Source organism: Anser brachyrhynchus, assembly GCF_964034855.1.
Source record: "Anser brachyrhynchus genome assembly, chromosome: 2".
Taxonomy (NCBI): domain Eukaryota; kingdom Metazoa; phylum Chordata; class Aves; order Anseriformes; family Anatidae; genus Anser; species Anser brachyrhynchus.
In genome coordinates, this window is record NC_137695.1 from 127,127,903 (window position 1) to 127,148,030 (window position 20,128).

The 20,128-nt window shown below is 35.7% G+C and overlaps 1 protein-coding gene across 12 annotated transcripts in view; it reads right to left on the reverse strand.

The window, feature by feature from the left end:
* Window positions 1-20,128, reverse strand: part of EYA1 (EYA transcriptional coactivator and phosphatase 1) — a 179,584-nt gene that overhangs the window by 118,708 nt on the left and 40,748 nt on the right. The window contains exon 1 of one of the 12 annotated variants that reach the window (XM_080579843.1): window positions 275-388. The exons of the other annotated variants lie outside the window; for them this stretch is intronic. The gene's annotated coding sequence lies outside the window, so the exon portion shown is untranslated. Of the gene's footprint in view, window positions 1-274; window positions 389-20,128 lie in introns of those variants that run through there. 12 annotated transcript variants of the gene reach the window in all.

Sequence of the window (20,128 nt, forward strand, 5' to 3'; positions counted from 1 at the left end):
GAGCTAAGTGTTCCATAAAAACTACTTACTAAGCAAATGGTAAAATCTGGTGAAGATGAACTAAAGAGAAGTTCTCTGAAGATGAACTTTATTCCCAGTACCTTTGTGGATCTTTGTGGATTCAGCTTTTCACCCTCAATCTCTAAACTTAAAGCCTATTTGAGAGTTTAAAATCACCACAAAAGGGCAGAAAGCAAAAAGGATGTAAAGAAGAGAGGATGTCCTCCTGAACAGATTAAGTGGAAACAACACAAGAAAGGAGCAATCCACTGACCTTTGGAGGAACCTTGCGTGACTAATGTAAATAGCAGATTACTCCTATTATGTGAAGAGGCACTTGAAACCAAAACCCTTCTGGCAGCAAACAGAGAACACTGAGTGTCCACAACCTAAAAAAAAAAAAAAAAAAGAGAGAGAGAGAGAAAGAGAGAGAGAAAACCCTACCATTTTAGTTCACTACACATTGAACCTCTGGGCACAATGCTCACAACCTCTCACTGATTTCAAACCAACACTCAAACAGTGCAGAGGCACTACATTAACAAGCAATGAGGGCAAAAAGTCTGAAGGACCTAAACATGTGCTAAAAGTGAACTGTTGGGAGCTATTTAAAGGGAAGAAAATGGTCTTTAATCCTCAAAATAACATGAGGCTTGGCCAGTCCATTAAATCAGGTAAATTCTACCAAGTTTAGCAGGCTTAAGGTACACTAAAAGCAGCTTTCCAATACTTATAAGGACATCATCAAGAAGACAAGAGCCAGGCTCTTTACAGTGAAGCATGGTGGGGTGATGAGGGACAACATGTATAAGCTGAAATTGAAGAGTCTCAGAGTGGATAACAGGAAACCCTTTTTCACCCAGAAGTGAAAACCTTGGAGATTTTCAAGACCTGACTAGATACAGCCCTGAGCAACCTGGTCTGATTCTGCTCTGAGCAGGAGGTCAGAGTAGAGACCTCCTGGGGTGCCTTCTAAACTGAATTTTCCTATAAACTTAACATCCTAAGTTATTAACAATCTGAACAGATAATGGTTCAATAATTGAATATTAGTTAGAGAATTCATACACAAGCAAGAACTTGTACTATATCGCTTAGTATTAGCCACTGCATGGTAGTCTTTCAGATCTGGTACTTAGAACAGAACAAGAGCCTTCATCAACCCTAACACAGCATATATTAAAAGCTCAGAAGAAAACCAGCACAAATTTTCAGTTGATAATCCATAAATTAAATTGTCTTTATGTAGATCTTGACATGATACATTACATACTCCTTCAGTGGGCCTTGATACGGCACGTTATAATGATTCATATGACATTAGCGTTTCATGAAATAATACGATATATGTAATCCAAAATTTACGTTTAGACATAGTGGAGAGGGATGGCTACAAGAAGTTGGCTTTTCATCCAAATTCCTGACCTCCAGCTAAAAAAAACAGGAGCTCACTTTTACTCCAAACAGTACACACAGTCCATTGAATGATAAAATATAGAAAAGTTAGCTCTACCATGTCTCTACCTTAAGTTGCACTTCTTCTAACAAGAATGATATAGGAAAACCATTTGTATTCTTTACAAGGCAGCACAGGGATTCTCACTGTCTATCAAGGTTTGACGGAGAAATCAGTGCTAAAGCAAAATGTTACAGCTCTCCAGAATAATTTCTGAACATTTTTGATGGAACCTTTTCCCTAAGTTCTGAATATACAATTCACTGTTGTTACACTCCAACAGTGTGTGTGAAGTTGTACTTGCAGTAGGACTGCAAGGGTAACTAGATCATCTAGTACCTGACTTAGCTGCTGTAGGTCTTCTACAAGCCATAATGTTTTTAAGGTCTATATTTTATATCCAATGCTATATATCTCTGTATGTCTGGGTATGTATTCATACAGATACACATATGCATATAAATACCACAACTAATTCTTCTAGGAATTTTTAGTTTCCTGTCAGTGGTTGTTTTGCCAGACCTAGGTAGTCCCATTAGAACTTGGAGAATGGATAGCTAAAAAAGGTATTTACGATCTATTAAATCAAAAATATGCTGAAAATCAAATTCTATTTACAGTATCACTTTATTTGCAGTATTCCTTCTGGTGCAGTGAAAAGTAAGGAAATAACTTTTTTTTTTTTCTTTTGTAGTTCTTCAGTAGTTATTTTGCAGAAATATTTTCCATTTAGCAAGCAAATTGTGTTGCAGAGCTTTCTTAAATAAAGAAATGTAATATTCAAACAATAAAATTATGGTGCTATGGGTTATTTATATCACTGATATTAAACACGCCGTAAAGGTTCAGAAAGGTACAAAAACATACCTGCACAGTATTATCTATTAAATATACAGAAAATACTCATTGTTTTGGGGAAGAACTATCCTTGTTCTCTTGTCCTTGATGAAGGTACAGTTTCTTCAATCTGAACAGAAGACTTACTACTGAATTTAACACAGAACATCTGTTTTTAATTTGAGGTGCATTCAAGTGTTCATTAAAGTGTCCTTACCGGTCATTTTCAGCATTTTTTTCCCTGCTTCACAATGGTTTGTCTCCTAACATTGTGGCAATTTCAGCATGTTACTAAAAATAGTCCTTGTCATTGTACCATTTCCTTTGAAAACAGCAAGAGAAACATGAAACAGAACCAAATGTGGACCTCATGTCATTTCTGCATAAAGTGTAAGAGCAGCTTCTATAGTTCACCTTTTCATACTTCCTAGGGGTGTTTATTTTCTGCAATTATTCATCTGGGCTTCACTGAACTTGAATACTAATAAATTTTAAGAAGTGAAACAAGAAGCCTTCATATTGTCTTCAGGGAGGCCTTGAAAACTCTGAGTTAGGTTGTGAGTTATCTACTTTTTTACTTCCCACAGCAAGCCAGATCAGGTAAAAAATACCTGGAAAAAAAAAAGGATAAAAAACTTTACTTTTTTTTTTTTTCCCGAATACATGTTTATCTCTGAATACATGCCCAATTTAAAACAGAGGGTTTCATTAAAAATTGTAAATATTTTCTTCAGATTTGTGTTGTGGCACTCTACAAAATTATTAGATGTATTTCATAGAAACATGTAATTTAAAAATATATATATTAAAATGTTAACTTTTTTAGTAGTTTATAACTAAATTTTGGGAAAATAGTCATTTAATTACACAAGTGTTAGTACATTATATTCACAGTTCTAATTTAAGAAGACAGCTGTGCTTTAAATTTCCATCTCAATGCTTTACTAGTTTAGGTAAAAAAAAAAAAAAGTCAGCAGTGTGCAGTAACTGCAACCTAAATAAATTACTATTGGTCTGGATAACAAAACTATAATCATCCATAACACTTGACTGGCAAGTAAAAACACAATATTACCTTTAAGAACTCATGCATCTGGAGTTAGACTGAAACCACTCTTAAATGTGCAAGAAAAAAGAGCAAAAATTAATAGGGTGATAAAAGGGGTCTTAAACACAGATAGGATGCACATCCTCATAATTGTTTTTTTTTTTTTTCTGTTTGTTTCCTTGCTTGCTTTTTTTTTGTCTGTTTGTTTGTTTGTTTTCCTGAAACTAAAAGACGTATTTTTTGAAACTAAAAGAAGGACCCACGGGAATGGTGTCAAGCTGAGGCAGGGAAGGTTTAGGCTAGACATCAGGAAGAGGTTCTTCACCGAGAGGGTGGTCGCACACTGGAACAAGCTCCCCAGGGAATTAGTCACTGCACCAAGCCTGTCTGAATTTAAGAAGCGTTTGGACTGTGCACTTAGTCACATGGTCTAAAATTTTGGATAGACTTATGTGGTGCCAGGAGTTGGACTAGATGATCCTTATGGGTCCCTTCCAACTCGGTATATTCTATGATTTTAATAATTGCATAGGTTATACAGAGGTGGTTCTGATATCCAGTAAGTGTAACCCAAGCACTATCTGACTGCCCTGGACTATAAAAATACAAGCCCTGAAGCCTTCCAGCAGAAGGGTAACAAGGTAGCTGAAGAAGAAATGGCTTTTCAACTTACTTTCTAGCTTGGCTGGCAGAGGCCTAGAAAACTTAAATGTGTATGCATGTGCCTTAACTACTAGGGAAGCCAGTTCCACAGTAAATACCAAATAAAGAGCTGAAAAAATAAAGCTATAATGAACGAACCACACGCTATTACCTACTGCAGAAGAAATGTATACTATCACATGCTGTTTTATACAAGTTTTATTATATTTTTTTCAATTTTATATTAGTAAGTAAACAAAATTAGCTTCCAGGTGGATATAACAGCATTCCTATCAATCCTACCCATTTATGAGTAGTTATGGAGAAGATTGTCCTGGGTGTTATTGAAAGGCACTTAAAGAACAAAGCTATTAGTAGGCATAGTTAGCATGAGCTCATCAAGGGAAAGTACTGCCTTAGTAATTTAATCTTCTATGGTAAGGTCGGTCACCTGCTTGGTGGATGAAGGGAACGCAGTGGACATAATCCTTGTGGATTTCAGTAAGGCCTTTGATACTGTCCTTCATGGCATCCTGCTGGCCATGTTCAACTGTGAGATACAGGTTCACACTGCATTGGGTGTTGAACTGGCTTGATGTTAGAGCTCAAAGTGTTGTAGCAAATGGAGACACATTTGGCTAGTGGATGGTCACCAGTGGTGTTCCCCAGGACTCAGTTCTAGGGTTGGCCCCTTTCAACATTTTTATCATTGATCTGGATGCAGGACTGGAGTGCATCCTCAGCAAGTTTGCTGACGATACTAAACTGGGAGGTGCTGTTGACTCCCTGGAAGGATAAGAGGCCTGGCAAAGGGATGGAAATAGAATGGAGCACTGGGCAATCAGCAATGGCATGAAGTTCAACAAGGGATGGATTCTGAACCAGGACTGGAGCAATGCTGGACACAAGTACAGACTGGGAAATGAGTTCCTGGAGAGCAGCTCAGCATAAAGGGCCCTGTGGATGCTGGTTGACAGCAGGCTCAACACAAGCCAGCAGTGTGCCCTGGAAACCAAGAGACTGAACTGCATTTTGGGGTGCATTAAACACAACATGGTCAGCTTGTCACAAGAGGACAGTGCTGAGACCACTGGTGTTCAAAATACTGGGGATGCCAAGGGGAACACCTTGGGGGATGACCATGGCTGTCCCCAACAACAGATGCAAGCAAATGGCCGATATGCATTCACATTCAAGTGTTCTGGCCAGCCCAATGACACAGCTATATACACTAAGGCTGGGCAGGGAGCAACTCTTTGATAAGCTGCTACTAAAGCAGATAAACAGTCAAGGAAGGAAAACAAACACATAGGATAGGATAGGAAATGATACAGGCATGCTTCTGAAGAGAAGATTAATGATCAGAAGCCTTATTTACAGATTCTGCATGTGATTACTAAAGTCAAGATAACTGAGATACTTATTTAAGGTAGGACTATTTCTTGAAGAGAAAAGGCTTCTGCATCAACATAAGAAAATGTTATCAATAATTTTTCTAAGTATAGAAGGTGGTTTATTCTAAGCATACTTGTTCATAGGAGTTTACATTCACACCGCCTACAGTCTTTTTTTTCTTCAGTCTTCCTTTCTTTTCCTGCTGCTTACTTGAACTGACATATCCTTAATATCCAAAAAGTATTACTAAAGAGGGACAATCCAGAAATCTCCATTCTTCTCAAGTCTTTGACTTGAGAATGACTACTACTACTTTGTTGTAGCCCCTTTCCTACAACAATATCCCTATGTTTGTTGAATGCACCACTTAAGATCTCCTTACATAGCAAAAAATAGCATAGGTTAATTTAGCATTTTTCACTGCGATCATCTTAACTAAGTCAAGTATCCAAGAAAATGTCGTTGTCAAAGAAGACCCTGAACAGGCTGAGTTTTCTATTCCCCTAACAAAAGCCATGGCATCTGTGGACACTAAGCACATCACAGAACCAAGCTCATGATTAAACAAATATCCACAAATCCCAGCACTCACTTTTCCATGGTATTTTTAAAATAAACCAAACTTAAATACGTATTTTAAATGAGCTTTTAGTTCTTACAAATTCTACACAATCCAAATATTTCTTTTCTATCCTACATGTGAACCATGTAATATGCCACATTGCTGTCTGACTAAACACTCCCATTTACTACAAACAGAAGAATAATTTGTTTAGCTATATAATCAGCAGAGAGGCAGCACACAATAAAAGAAAGCATTCTAGCTTTAAAATGAATAAAAATTGATTGTGTCCCTATAAAAACTAAATTGGCAGAGTGTTAATTGCATTTCACATAAACATCTGTAGCAGTCGGTGACTCGTTACTGTGCTGTAATGCAATACAGGACACTTAGGAATAAATGCATCCTCTAGATGAGTTCATAGAGATTTTCTAAAAGCGCCTGATGAGATTGTAAAAATCTGATTAGTCAGAACTGCTAATGACACTTAAAACAAAGGCAAATCTTTAAATAAAATTATTTTGCTTTCCTTTTCTCTTGATAAATTATATGCAAATTACTGTTGATTGAAAAATGCCTGCCTTGAAGGGAAATTCATACTAATGAGGGAAAGGTCATCAGACAACAAAAGTATTTGCTAAAGAAATCTGCAGGCACTTGAAAATTTGGAAGAACCTAGTTTTCTCTGTGTACAGCAGTATGCTGGAATAAGCAAATATACCTATTCTACTTATTATTTATTATTATAGTGCACTACACACTCTCCAGGGAGGAAAGCAGACTGAGTTGCTTCCCTGAAGGCCTAAAAAAAAAGACTTAATACTCAAAAGATATAAACACGTTTAAATGTATGTGCTGCAATCAGTCACCTTGACCTTAACCATAATAGTTACCTGCAAATGTATGTCTGCAAGAACATGGTCTAGGAAAGCAGTGCTATGGGACATCACCAAAGCCAGCAGTTCATGTCTGAGCATCTGACATAAAAATACTAATTAAATTACAGAATTTATTAGTAAAAATTAATGTCTTTCCAAGACTTCCACTAAAAATACAATAAAAAAGGATTGATAATATTTTAGTTACAGGACTCTGGCATCGAAAAAGATATGTAGGTGCTTTAACCATTTAAAATGTAGACTGACCACTCTAGTTGAGGTATTGCTCTAAATTTAATGTGTACTGACAGGTATGATAAATCCCTACCAGTTTCTAAAAGTCTATCACAAAGATGGCAGAGAATTGCCATGTGCAATGGGAATGGAGAAAACTCCAGCATCACAGGTTTCAAAGGGTGTGTTAGATGAGCATCCACTGGTACAAAGGTAATTAAGGTATTCAGTCCTTCTTCAGAGATGGTGATAGCCGAAACGATCCACTGAAGTGAGTTCTTTCACATTTGTGTTTCTATTAATATTGTTCAATTTACAGTCAGCATATTTAAAATATTATGTCAATATTTAATGTAGTAAAATCATCATTAGGAAAGAAAAAGTCCATTAAAAGTTTTAAAAGGCTGATTTCTTTCCCATTCATATATCATTGAAAATTATTCTCAAGTGGGTCTCTACATTTATTTAAGAAATGTCCTTTTTAGATAAATGGTAAAACAACTATTGATAACAAGATTAGGAGTTGTCTTGTATCATTATTAGTATTACCACTTAGACTACAGTATCAGCTGAAAATGGACTTTATCTTCCTCGTATTTCTACAAAAAGGAGTCCCACTCCTGACAAAAGTCTCTGAAAAACACTCTTCTATAGCTCTAAAAATAGCAACTCCCAGCTTCAAGCACTGGTTTTAATAGCATAAACTCTCAGAAATTTAGGGAAAGAATTAAACAGCAATCCTTGAAGGGAGGATGCAAGAGTTTCAAATAAACGTTTTCACTTCAGCGTTACATGGAGCATATCATTCTAAAAGAACAAAGCTTTGTGTCTTACTTCGCTGCATACTGTATATTCTTACCTCCGACAGATTATAATAATATCTTGTAAAGCAGCTTGGTCTGAACTGTGGATAGTGCAGCACCTCCCAATAAATGAAAGAAGGGTGGACATGTGGAACCACTAGAATCCATTCTATTCGTCTGTTAATGGAGGGCCCTAAATCATGAACGGTAAGTTTATCATGTTGGTAGCTGCACTGATTATAATGAGACCATTTACTTCTGAGGTTAATGCTTAAACTGATTCAGATTCTTAAAGCAATCAGATAAGGCTGGCAAAAATCTGGTGTTAGACAGAACTGGATATTCAGAGTAGTTCAAAGGGATTTCCCTATTGTGAAGCTAAATAGAAAGGCCAGCTGCAAGGTTTTAATCGGGCTGCCAGGTAATCTGTATTGCTAGCAAGGTTCAGCTTGCACAAGCTGACATTTCTCAACTGCTTTGTGACTCAGAAGCAAGATAGGTCAGCCCTGTTGAGCACTGGGACTCTTCCATCACTTGTTTGGAAATCGCAGTCCTTCTAGCCTTGATTTTTCTAAGTATGCCATGAACATCATGCAGCTTTTTATTTGGAAGGATTTTCGGATGGGGCTCCTACAATGAAAAGGTTTGTCCACCTCTGGTCTAAAATCTGCAGTCCTGTGGAATGAAATGCACCAATAAAGTTCTTCCCCTGAGATCTCAGCACAAGACCTTTGCTTTTATTTAGATCACTGAATAGAAAGCACAACAGAAAATATAATGGAATCCTATCAATTAATATTACTTTTTTTTTTCTGTAGTTATTTTGTATTTATTATTTATTTTTTTGGTAGCAAAAATTTTATCATTATACAATGACATCTGGCATGCATCTTGATGAGGCAGTTCATTCTTTCTTCAGAATGCACAAGTGGACAATACCTTGAACTGGTAAGTTCTAGGTGCAAGAATGAAATGATAATGCTTTTAGCATATGAGTATAGGAGAATGTCTGTATGTTTATACTTCTACATCTACCAGAGGAAAACCTGATATTTTCACAACAGCTACAACAGGAAGATCACTAGAAGACAACTCTGTCAAGTCATCTTTTTGAAAAACAAATATAAGAAAGTGAAATAACTGTTTTTCAGCACACTAAGTACAATACTTTGATCTGATATATAGCAAAGTATTTTTCAAATTCAGTTATTTAAAAAATGGAAAAGGTACCCTGCTGAAAGACCAGAAACATTTCTGATTTACTGATAACAAATAACTTCTGTTCTTTAAAATCTTTAAAATACATACAACCTATAAAATACCCTTCTAAGATTGTGTGTTGTAGCAGTCTGGTATGAATACTTCCTGAAATATTTCCAGTTCATCATAAAATTAAATTGTTTTCCAACCATTGGCTCTTAATTTAGATAACAGAGTAAGATCTGGATTCAAATTGTCTGTTGGTCTACAAGGCCCTCCTTATAAAGGATTGCATATTCAGCTATTAAGAATTTAATTTTAGGTGGCCTGTAGTTATGTCATATACTTGAAGTGAAAACAGGAAGAACATATTGAGAGAAAAATGATCAATGAGGTGCTTATGTGAGCATTTATGGGGAAAACATTTAGACCTGATGTTCACACAGACTGTAAACAATTTGTAATAGCATCCACATCTTCACTATGAATAGCTCATATTTTCTTCCTTTTATAGATGAGCATTCAGATAAGAGGAACTGAGTTGGTTCTGGGTTAAACATCATTGCAAATAAGCATCAGTTTTAAACTGAAAGATGTAGTTAATTGCTTCTCTCTAGCATGTAACTGAATCATCATCTTCTCCTCTGTAAGGAATGACTGAATGTATCTCTTCCATGGCAGCAATTTTCCATTTTGTCAAACCCTTCACTCCTCACTGTTACACTTTAAATAAGTTCAGTGAGTGAAGAGTCTACCACAGAGAGTTCATTTTTACAGAGTGTTAGTTCAGCTGCTCCTTCTCCTGAATGATTTAATACATATAACTATTATGTAACTTAGATTGTCTTCCAATGTTTTAATTTATTCAGTCATTTCCTTTTTAAAACGTGCTATAGGGTACAACATACTTCCTGGTTGTGATTTTGAAAGCTCTCAATCCATTCGTGACATTTCTGACACTAAAATATTTAGATTTATAAATGTAAAGAGTTAGAAAATTTGGAAACCATTGTTTTCACATTTTACCCCTGTCTTGCATTAAGGGCTTTTGTCCCAAGTTGAATGTGGTAATGAAGTAGATGGGATTTGGATAAGCCCTAGATAAGGTATTTTGTTCCAGAAACACACAGTAAGAATTTTGTTGGGAGAAAAAGTTATAAGAATCAGAGCAACCCACCAAGGATTAAAGGAAGGAAACTTGGAGCTACCTCTCTTCTGGTGTTCAAGTATGAGGTAGTCCAACTCATTAGTTATCTTATTCAACCTTGACATTCATTTATATGGAGGACAAGGCTACAAATGACTTTAGCAGGCATGCAGTGTCTCTTCCTGAAAGGAATGTAGTTAGGAAGAAAACACAGTAGTCATTTTACTGTAACTTTCAGGAGGAATGTGGTCAATGTTAGGAGTTTATCTCAAGACATGAATTATTTTTTTCCCCTAATAAACATCTTATTACACTGGCTACTATGTTTAGGCTCAGGATTGACAAGGAGGCCTTGCATAGCAAAGATTTAGCTACTGTCTCATGGTGCTGCAGACCAGATGCTGAAAAAACTTGTCTCACACAGAGTTGTTTTAATATTTGTGTAGCAGCCAGGCAGGCGAGTTTCCTGTATAAAAAGAACATTTGAACTTTAGGCATCAACACTAGAAGAATTCTTGTTCTTTAATTAGGTCACTGATCCCTCTAAATTTCCATGTCTTGACTAGTGCAACTGCTTTTTCTGGTCCTCAAGACAGTCAGCCTGTCCCCTCTGATTCATTTGAAATAGGATGGTTATAACTATCTTTCTGGAAGACTCGTCCAAACGTTCTGCACTTTGCATTGTCATTTACATATGCATCAACTGTTTCTACAGGAACATAAATAAAATCAGTCATGTTGTATACTCCTTTACAGAGATGTATGTATTGAAACATGGAAACCTGCAAGCAAGAATATGGCCCACAAATCTCTGGATGTGGTGTGATCACTTTTAATTTTCTGAGAGTTATAGATAGTTGAAGATGACTTTTAAAAGTCTGTTGGTCTATTAATGTTGTTTAATATAAAAAATAGAAATAAATATTAAAAGACATATCCAAAGTTTTATGGACCTGTATCATTTTTGTGTTGGATAGGAACTGTTTTGTTTTGTTTTGTTTTGTTTTTGTTTTTTTAATTATGAATCATCGTGCTCTTAGTCTCTGTTTAGTCATTAAACACCAAGAAATTTCATCTACTATTAAGACTAGATATTACATAATTCAATTCAGAGGGATGACATGGTACCCATAAGACAACTACTTGTGTTCTTACTAATCCATATAAGACACAGAAGTCAAACAGTTGAGGTTACACTTCCCTGTTAAGCTCCTCCACACTTCCCATCTCACTTCTTCCAGCATCTTAAATAACTACCTTTTGCTTCCTTGAAACATGTTATCTAGGTTATCAATTTTATAATCAAACTCTGTGAAAGATCTGAACTCTTATTTTAGCATGTGATCTGAATTTTAAAAGGATCCTATGGAGTGCTACATGACATCTAATTTCTTTCACTAAAAAGTATATTTCAGCACAGGATGAAGCTGAAGGATTTACCTTGCACAATGACTTAACTGTTAGTTAAATTTTCTATATACATTTGATATTGGTGAAGTTATGTTTAAATCTGATTTTTTATTATTAGTATTTTTTTAATTACATGGTAAACAAAAATCCAATCTCACATGAAAAGAAAAATACCAAGCATTTCACTTTTGCACAGGCCATGCATCTCATTCTTTGCTTGGTAACACCTCAACCTTGCAAACAGAGTGCTGCTTCTATGGTGGCAAGGGAAAGAGGACCCGAACTAGAAGAGTGGTTCTGATTAGCTCTTCCCCATAGAGGGAAAGGCTACCTCGTAACCTCAGTCAGATTTTAGATGCTAGAAAATTCTCACAGGAGACAGCTACTGAAAACTGAGCATAAATTTCACCATTCAAAGGTCTACTTTTGATCTGATGTAATTCAAAATAATAGTCTTTGAAACGCACAATAGACTAATAAACTAATCCACTCTAGACTAATGGTAGAAACTGGCATGCCCTACAGTGACACTCTGACAGTTTTTTTTTTTTTTTAAAAAAAGTATTTGGGTCATGGAATTATTTCAACTAAGAAAAAATGATGATTGCAAAAAATTTTGGAGCTTGGTCCCTCTGAATTCACTGGTGATCCTCTTTCTGACTTCAATGTGGTCACAATTTCTCTCGTGATCTTTGTATTAGGTCCAATCATTAAAAATAACTACATATTTCATCATTCACCTAGGAATACTTTGTGATGAGGCTTCTAGACATTACAGTGGACCATTTATATATTGCTAGTGTTACAACAAACTAATAATAGTTCATAAATATAGAAACATAAGGTTTGCAAAAGCACTATTAGGTGGTAAGACTAATTATAGTACCATTGAGATGTTCCACTTACACTCGCTTTATACTGAAGATCTTCCCTGTAAACTTAAAAGTTCATGATGACAAATCATCCAACTATGGAAAACAGTATGATGAATGACCTGCCTAATCATCACCTTGTCCATGTTTCAAACATGTCAATCACCTTAAAAAGGAGTCTTGGCACTCGCAGAGTTTTCTCAGTAATTTTCTTTCAAACAGATACCTAGAAAAGTTAAGCATAAATTCCCTCTTACAAGTATCCTTCTGGGATATGTGATCTGCCAAATCAAGACTTTTGAGATTTTTAGTGATTGTAATACTTTGCTCCTGCAAAGATAAATACGGCAGGAACAAAAACAAGGGATTCAGTATAAATATTTCTAAAATTTAATTAGCATTTAGAATAAAATTTACTTTAATAGTTCTGTTTTCATGTATGTAAATTTGAGATCCATTCACAACAGATGATAGTTATAGTTTCAGTACTATTGAAATGTGTTCTACACATCCTCCCAATTCACTTAACCCATATGTAACATATTTATATGTGTATTTACAAAATACCCATGTTTTTACTCAGGTATGTTGTACAGAAAAAGAAAATTTGCTAGCATGAAAAGTTTAAAATCAATCACATCATCCCAGATACTACTCACAGCTCAAAACTGCACTAATATTCAACTATGCCTCACTTTCCCCTTTTTGAATACTTGTATAAATCTTTTTAATAAAAAATTGACATCTGTATGGGATGTAAAAATGCTTTTAGCATAGAAATATTTATTTCAAAAAGCAGCCTCAGTAACATCCCCCTGTGGCTTAAAAACCTGCCCTTTTATTAAGGTCTTTGAGTTGCTCAACAGAGTTTCAACTACTGTGACTATTCCATAGACTGAGAAAGTGTACCTCCTACTGCTAAAGGATCAAGAAGAGATGAAACTTCAGGTCCTTTTCGTATTTTTTTTCTAACTTTGTGCACATTTTAGAAAATAAGAAAAAGTTATTTTGATATTTAACATCTTGAGTTCTAGGTTCAACAAATATAGGACTTCAGGAGAAGCACCTGTGATGGTCCTAGTTTAGTTCCTAGATGCAAACTACATTATAAAACTAAGTTTTCATAATTTAGTACAAATAGCATTTTGTGTTAAGGATGTCCCCAGGCTTAAGGTCAGCAGGGCAGCAGCTTACTTGCTGGAAACCTGACAGCAAGTAGGGAGGGACTACAGAATTTAAACTAGATTTTGGTAATTGTTCTTGAAGTTTCCTTACCAATTTCTAAATTAAGTGTGTTGCCTCTAGCATTCAGTAACATAGACTGGCTAAGGTGCAAGAGACAAAGCAACTGCTAACATTTTAGCATACATATTTATATAACTCAATTTCTTCAGCAATTCAGCCTCTTCCCATCTCAATCATGAATTCAGCACTGTATTCCTGATCATACCTTATCTCACAATGTGCACATAAAAAGGTCTACTGACAGTAACTGAAGAGTTACTACTTTCTGTCAACTTATCAGTAAATTTACTCATTTATTATTGTCTTTCTCTGAAGACAATAAAAGGGGCAGTTATAAAAATCTTCAAAATAAGAGGCACAGAGCTGTAAACACCCCAGGAAGAACAAAATATTTTTATTTTTATTTTTTTTTAAATGTTGTGGCTATTGAATTTATTTTCTGCATTGCATAATGGAAAAATATTTGGGCCCTGGAGTTTAGCTGCATTAAATAGCTTTTGTGGTTATCAAATTTTGTAACCTAGCTTCAGCTTTTAGAGGTTTCCACAAGAGTGGTTTACTCTTTTGTACACTGTATGAGAATAAATACTAACAAGTAGATGAAATGACGTAGAAATTACTGGTCATTCAAAAGCAAGGACTTCCCCCAGGAATTGATAAAATTCTATCAGGCTCTCAGGAGTTGAGGGCTCTGTTTATGCCATAAACATCACACAGAAACAACAGTATTCAAAATATAATAATTACTTTGCATTCTTCTGTAAAGGGAAAACAAAAACAAAAACAAAACAACCCACACAAATCAATTTCCTCTTTCAAGCTAATAAGCCATGGTTTACATCTGCAATCTGCACTCACATTTTACTGTTTTATTTCTTTTTTCATTTAAACAGGCATTCAGCCAGCTTTAAGTTTTGCCAATTTCTAGGCAAATGCTCACTTATTTAAAGCAATTTCCTTTGAAGCTTTTGGATAAAAATGGACATGAAAAAATTCTTCCTTCAACTTGAGATAAAAGAGTTTGTCTCAAATCCATTAGCATGTCATAGGGAGCATCCTTCCAGTTCAAATGCAGCATGGCCTTGGATGAGTTATTAACGGGTACGACACGGTTATGAAAGATACAGCAAAGCCACAGCACTTCTCCTGTGACTGTTCAGGTGTTCTGCATCTCACTGCTCTGCCATTGGCTTCTCAGGGTCCCCCAGCCCCTCCAAATCACAGTGCCACCCACCTGCTCCAGTCATACATCCCTGGCAGATCAGTGCAAGCTGCTCTCTGGAGTGGCTCCAGTTTGCTATATCACTTCAAAGAGCACCTGAATGACTATTTTCTAATAAAATCTTCCCGGTGCCAGTAAATCTACATTTATCCTAACACTGAGAATGTTTGATCACTTATTACAAATACAGCCTGTAGACTGCTTTTTTTTTTTTTTCCTCATCTAGGAACAAAGGACCTCAGCAAGGACATCAGTCCACTGAATGAAAAGCTGCTTATCTAGCTGCACATTTACAAGTGCTATCAGAATCAAGCCTTATGCGTGCACTAAACCTACAGATTAAAAAGTGAATATGGACTCTTTTTTTGTACTTCGTAATATTACAGTCAAACATAAATAGTGCTTGTAAATACTTTTTTCCTTTTTTCCTTTTTGATATAATAATTCAACAAAAATAATTAAAACACAAACTCCAGTGTTTTTAGTTTTCTTGTCATCAAGTTTCTTCTGCGATATGTTTTTCTAGTCAGTTTACACTAAATAAACTGATTTTCCTGAAAATCTGAGAAAAACAAATCAATTACTTTCTAAGGTTTAAAATGTCTCCTGAATCAAGCAATAAATTAAAAACTATGTGAGGTCCTGTTTCTTTGTAAGACTTAGAGTTTTCCATCCTATCTTAAGACTGTGAAAAAGAGGTGCATGCATTTGGATTCAGCATCACATTTAATGAGCAAAAATTGCCCATGTATTGTTCCAGAAACACTGATAGAACAAGCATAATAATATCTAGCTGCTCTTCTGGTTTGATTTTCAGTGGGCTTTGTAATGTCTGCAGTTTATTGGTATACTAGAAATACTAACTGATATTGGTGGCTGGTATGCCATCAATGTGTAAGGAAATTAACATAGTGATAGAAAAATAGGTATTATTATATAACATGCAATTACCTCTTAGCTGTACAGAGTTTAGTAACAACCCTATACATTCACACATTTACAGTGCATTATAAAATCACCTTTCTTCTGAGGAAAAAGGGGAAACACTTTTGGCAGATCTTTCATTCCTACTTTTCTTAGATATAAGGATTCCTTGATCTAAACAATATTTGGATATTATTTCCAAAACATAACAAATCCTATATGCTCTTTGTAGCATCAATATAAGATACTTCTATGGACTGACACTTTGATCTTTCGACAAACCGAATACAATTTATCAGTGATACAGATTAATGTCAATACCAATTTCTTTATGGAAAATTGGCAATTCTTTATTGTTTCACACTAGAATTCACTGTGTCTAAATAGCAACTGCTCTCAGGAGTACCTACAATACATCTAGCAAGACTGGCATAGCAAATGTTGGTCTCATCCTATAAATGTTTTTATGTGCATGAAGATCACTGTCCCAACAAAATGTCTCTTTCTTCTCAGCTTAATTACAGAACATAAATCATATAGTAAAAGAAATAACTTTCAATGGGAACATCAAAATATGACAACTGGCTATGCAGCCAGACATGTTTCTATTTAACACATCTGATGTAAGGAAGCTATTAATTTTCTAAATGCATGGCCAAACTTCTTCGTAACACCTGACACAGCATTTTGCCAGGGTAATAAAAGAAAGCCTGACAGCTGCAATTTTCTAGAAATATGGATTAAGCTTTGCACTATGCTCTTGGGAAAGTTTTCCCTTCCATAAGCTTCTATAATTTGTTTTCAGATGGCTTGCTTCTGATCATTCAGACCCAGAGTCCTCCTACATCCGCTCCAGCTACAACTTATTTTTTTTTAACATGCATAAAGACTGCACATATCAAAGCATTAGAAAAACAAACATATATTATTCTAAATATCCTCTCTGACATGGCTTTAAAAATTTTTTTTGTTTAAAACATTTCTTTCAGGTACTCATAACTATCAAGATTGCAGTAAAATTCATGCTGATAGTCTTGACTAATGCTTCCTCTAAAAAAAAATTTAAAAATATATATTATATGAAGGGGATCATTGCAGTGAAAGTAGCTGGCATCCCCCTCTGAGAACGAGACGCACTGGTGCCTAGTGCTGTCTGGTGACAGGAACTAAATATATTATCTGCGTTCTCCATGACATTCCACTTTGAATTTAACATGCCAGTAGTTATAGTACAACTGAATAGACAGCTGCCACGAGGAAGGCATTTAATGTTTGAAACATAGATTAATAGAGGAACAACAGCTATATGTAAGACAAAGATAAGATAAATATAAGAAATACGTGGCAAACAGTTTTATATTTATCATTTTAAAAATATTTGTTCTAAAATTTGCATTGTTTAAAAAGCCATCGAGTTACAAGATAATAGATTCTTGTCACTATTAAAATTGTATCACGTAGACTTTTGGTCATGTAGCATTATTGCACATAGAAGCAACAACAGATGACTAAAGTAAGACAAAGTAAACTGTGTCTTATTTTAGAAAGAGCTAAAGGACAAGTTTAAATTTTGCTTTATTTATCCTGACATTTCCTTCATTCATCTCTCAGCACCACTTTGTATTAATTAAGCAAAATACTAAATAGACTAAAAACTACTAAACACATTCTACAATGTTGGATTATCAGAAAATATTCCCAAATAATATTCTGACCAGATAGGAACAAAGACGTGTAAGAATTGAACAGTGTGTATTAAATATGTGCTCAGTATTTAAAATTGTCAAAGTCTGCTAGAGAAAATAATTGTTCTAAAAATCAAATAGTTCACAAGTATACAAGTCTGGAGACTATAAAACAGTCTTAAGGTAAAATGTGTATGTACTTACAAAGTGGAAGAAATAATACACAAGAATATGTTTTAAGGGAAAATTACTGAGTTTCCAGAGTATAGGAGAAAAATCTGGATCAAATTCACAGCTTTAACTGTGTACACATAACTCCCACTCCCCCCACAGGGACAGATTATACAGTGTCCAAATCTAGACTTCAGATATTTATCACTGCAAAGCATAAGGTCACTCCTTGTGTATTTTGGATTTGTCCACTGCAATATAGCTGCTATGAGCATCTACACAGAGATGTCCACAAGAATAATATTTTGAGATTCTTCATCTTTATCGTTGAAAGCATAGAGTAGTTCGGCACTGGTGTCTGGCACTCTCTCACAGCTTTCAAAAGGGAACACAATTTCAATACTCAGGATTGGAAGACAGTGCTTAGCACAACTTGTATACATAACAACATCACTACAACTAACTTAAATGAGTTAGACTAATCTGACAGTAGAGAAAGCATCACTACCCCATTTTTCAGACAAAGAATAGGCAGAGACAGGTGGCATGGTGTCACTATTGGAAGAAGTTTGCAGGACAGACATGGATTCATATATCCCAAATCTCCCAAATAAGTTAGTGTCTTAACCACAAAACCCTCCTTGTACCTAAACATTACATTCAGTTAGACAAGGATATCTCAAAGCAGAAAAAGTTAATTTCTTCCTCACTGAAGTCTCAAATCTTTAAAAAGCATCAGCAGAATAATCATGATATCTCTAGTGAAAGCTTGGGCACAGTAGGATAACACAAAGATTTTGTATGAAACACATCAGATGTAACAGCCAGTTAACCCAGTCCTTCAGTTTTGAGAGATTCAGGGCTGTTAAAAATAATAAAGTTTTAAAACTCCTTTGTGAACATTAAACTGAATGTCTGCGCTGAAAGAAGATAATCCCCGGTTCAGAAGCCCAGTGCCTACACTCTGCATGGTCAGCTTGTTTGTGATCCTGACAGTTCTTGTTTAGCATGCCCCTAAGAGCATCACGCACTTCATCACAGACATGTTTATTTTTGTTGGCAGACCTGCACATGTCCTGTGCAACACTTCTTAACACTTAGTTCACTTACTTTTATACCAACAAATGGCTTACAGAAAACAAATGTTAAATTATAAAATACAGCAGGTTTGTCAGTGCCACTTGTTTCTGATGATTCTCTTTGCCTTACAAAGGTAACTCACAATTCCTCACTGGGGCACAAGGCTTGCAGACAAAATAATAAAACCCTCTAAACAAGTTATCTTTCTAGGATTTGTGCCTAAAGGTATTTAAGCATGGAACATTTGCCAAATAACCCCATATTAAGAACTAAAAAGAAATAATACTAAGAAAAGAACTCTGCAACAGTACATCCCATCTGTAATAGAGACCATGGCAAGAGTTTATCATCTTTTCTAGGTAACAGCAGTAACAACTACATAAAGCCTTGCACTTAGGAGTCAGTTTGACACAATCAACAACTGCTCAGCAAAACCAAGGACACAAGTTCTATTTCTAGCAGTTGCCTCTAATGCCATGTGCCCCCTGCAGAGTTTGGAGGAAATAATGTTTATCTACTTAGCCACTGACAAAGAGAAACTAGAGTGGCAGAAAATATCAGTGGCTGAAGATGATGAGTGCTGGAAAAAAAAATATCTCAAGAAGAGCATTGGCCTTTTTTCAAAACCAGCTGAAATCCACAGATTATTATTAGCATGGTGAATGGGAGGAAAGCCAAATGTGTACCAGCACTGAAGGAAAGGACTCAGGATGACCTAAAAACCATCAGTGTAAATCTGACATTACTGTGAAGTAAGCAAACAGTCACAAAGCTTATCGGCAGAAGATAGGTATATAATGAATACCTCTCAAATTTAATCTGGGAAAATGTTTAACAAGTATTTTTCATTTTATGACAGGTCATATAAGACCTGAGAGCTCAGAGGCACAAATCATTTTTCAGGCATGACTTCTTATGTTCCTTGGTCATGTGTTAACCTCAACTAATAAAATGACTGCACTGTGCTGTGAAATGTGAAAACAAAGAAGAGAAGGCAAAGGCTAGGAAGGGGAGGTGGATGGAGGAACACTTTCATCTGGAAGTAAAAGGAGGGATCAAATGACTTGTCCTTTTATTCCAAACTTACTTGCCTTCCTTACATTTTCCACAGCATTTCACTACCTACTCATGTACACAGGCTGGTTCCCACCTTTACCATGCTCAGCACAGCCTCCCCCTGCACAAGACATTGGACATGCAGACAACAGCTGTAAAACACAGAAGAATGGGTGTGCTCTGTATAGGAGGTTTCTTGAAATCACATCATTTATTAAAAATGATGGTGGACAAAGAGGACCAGGGAGTCAAAGGCATTAG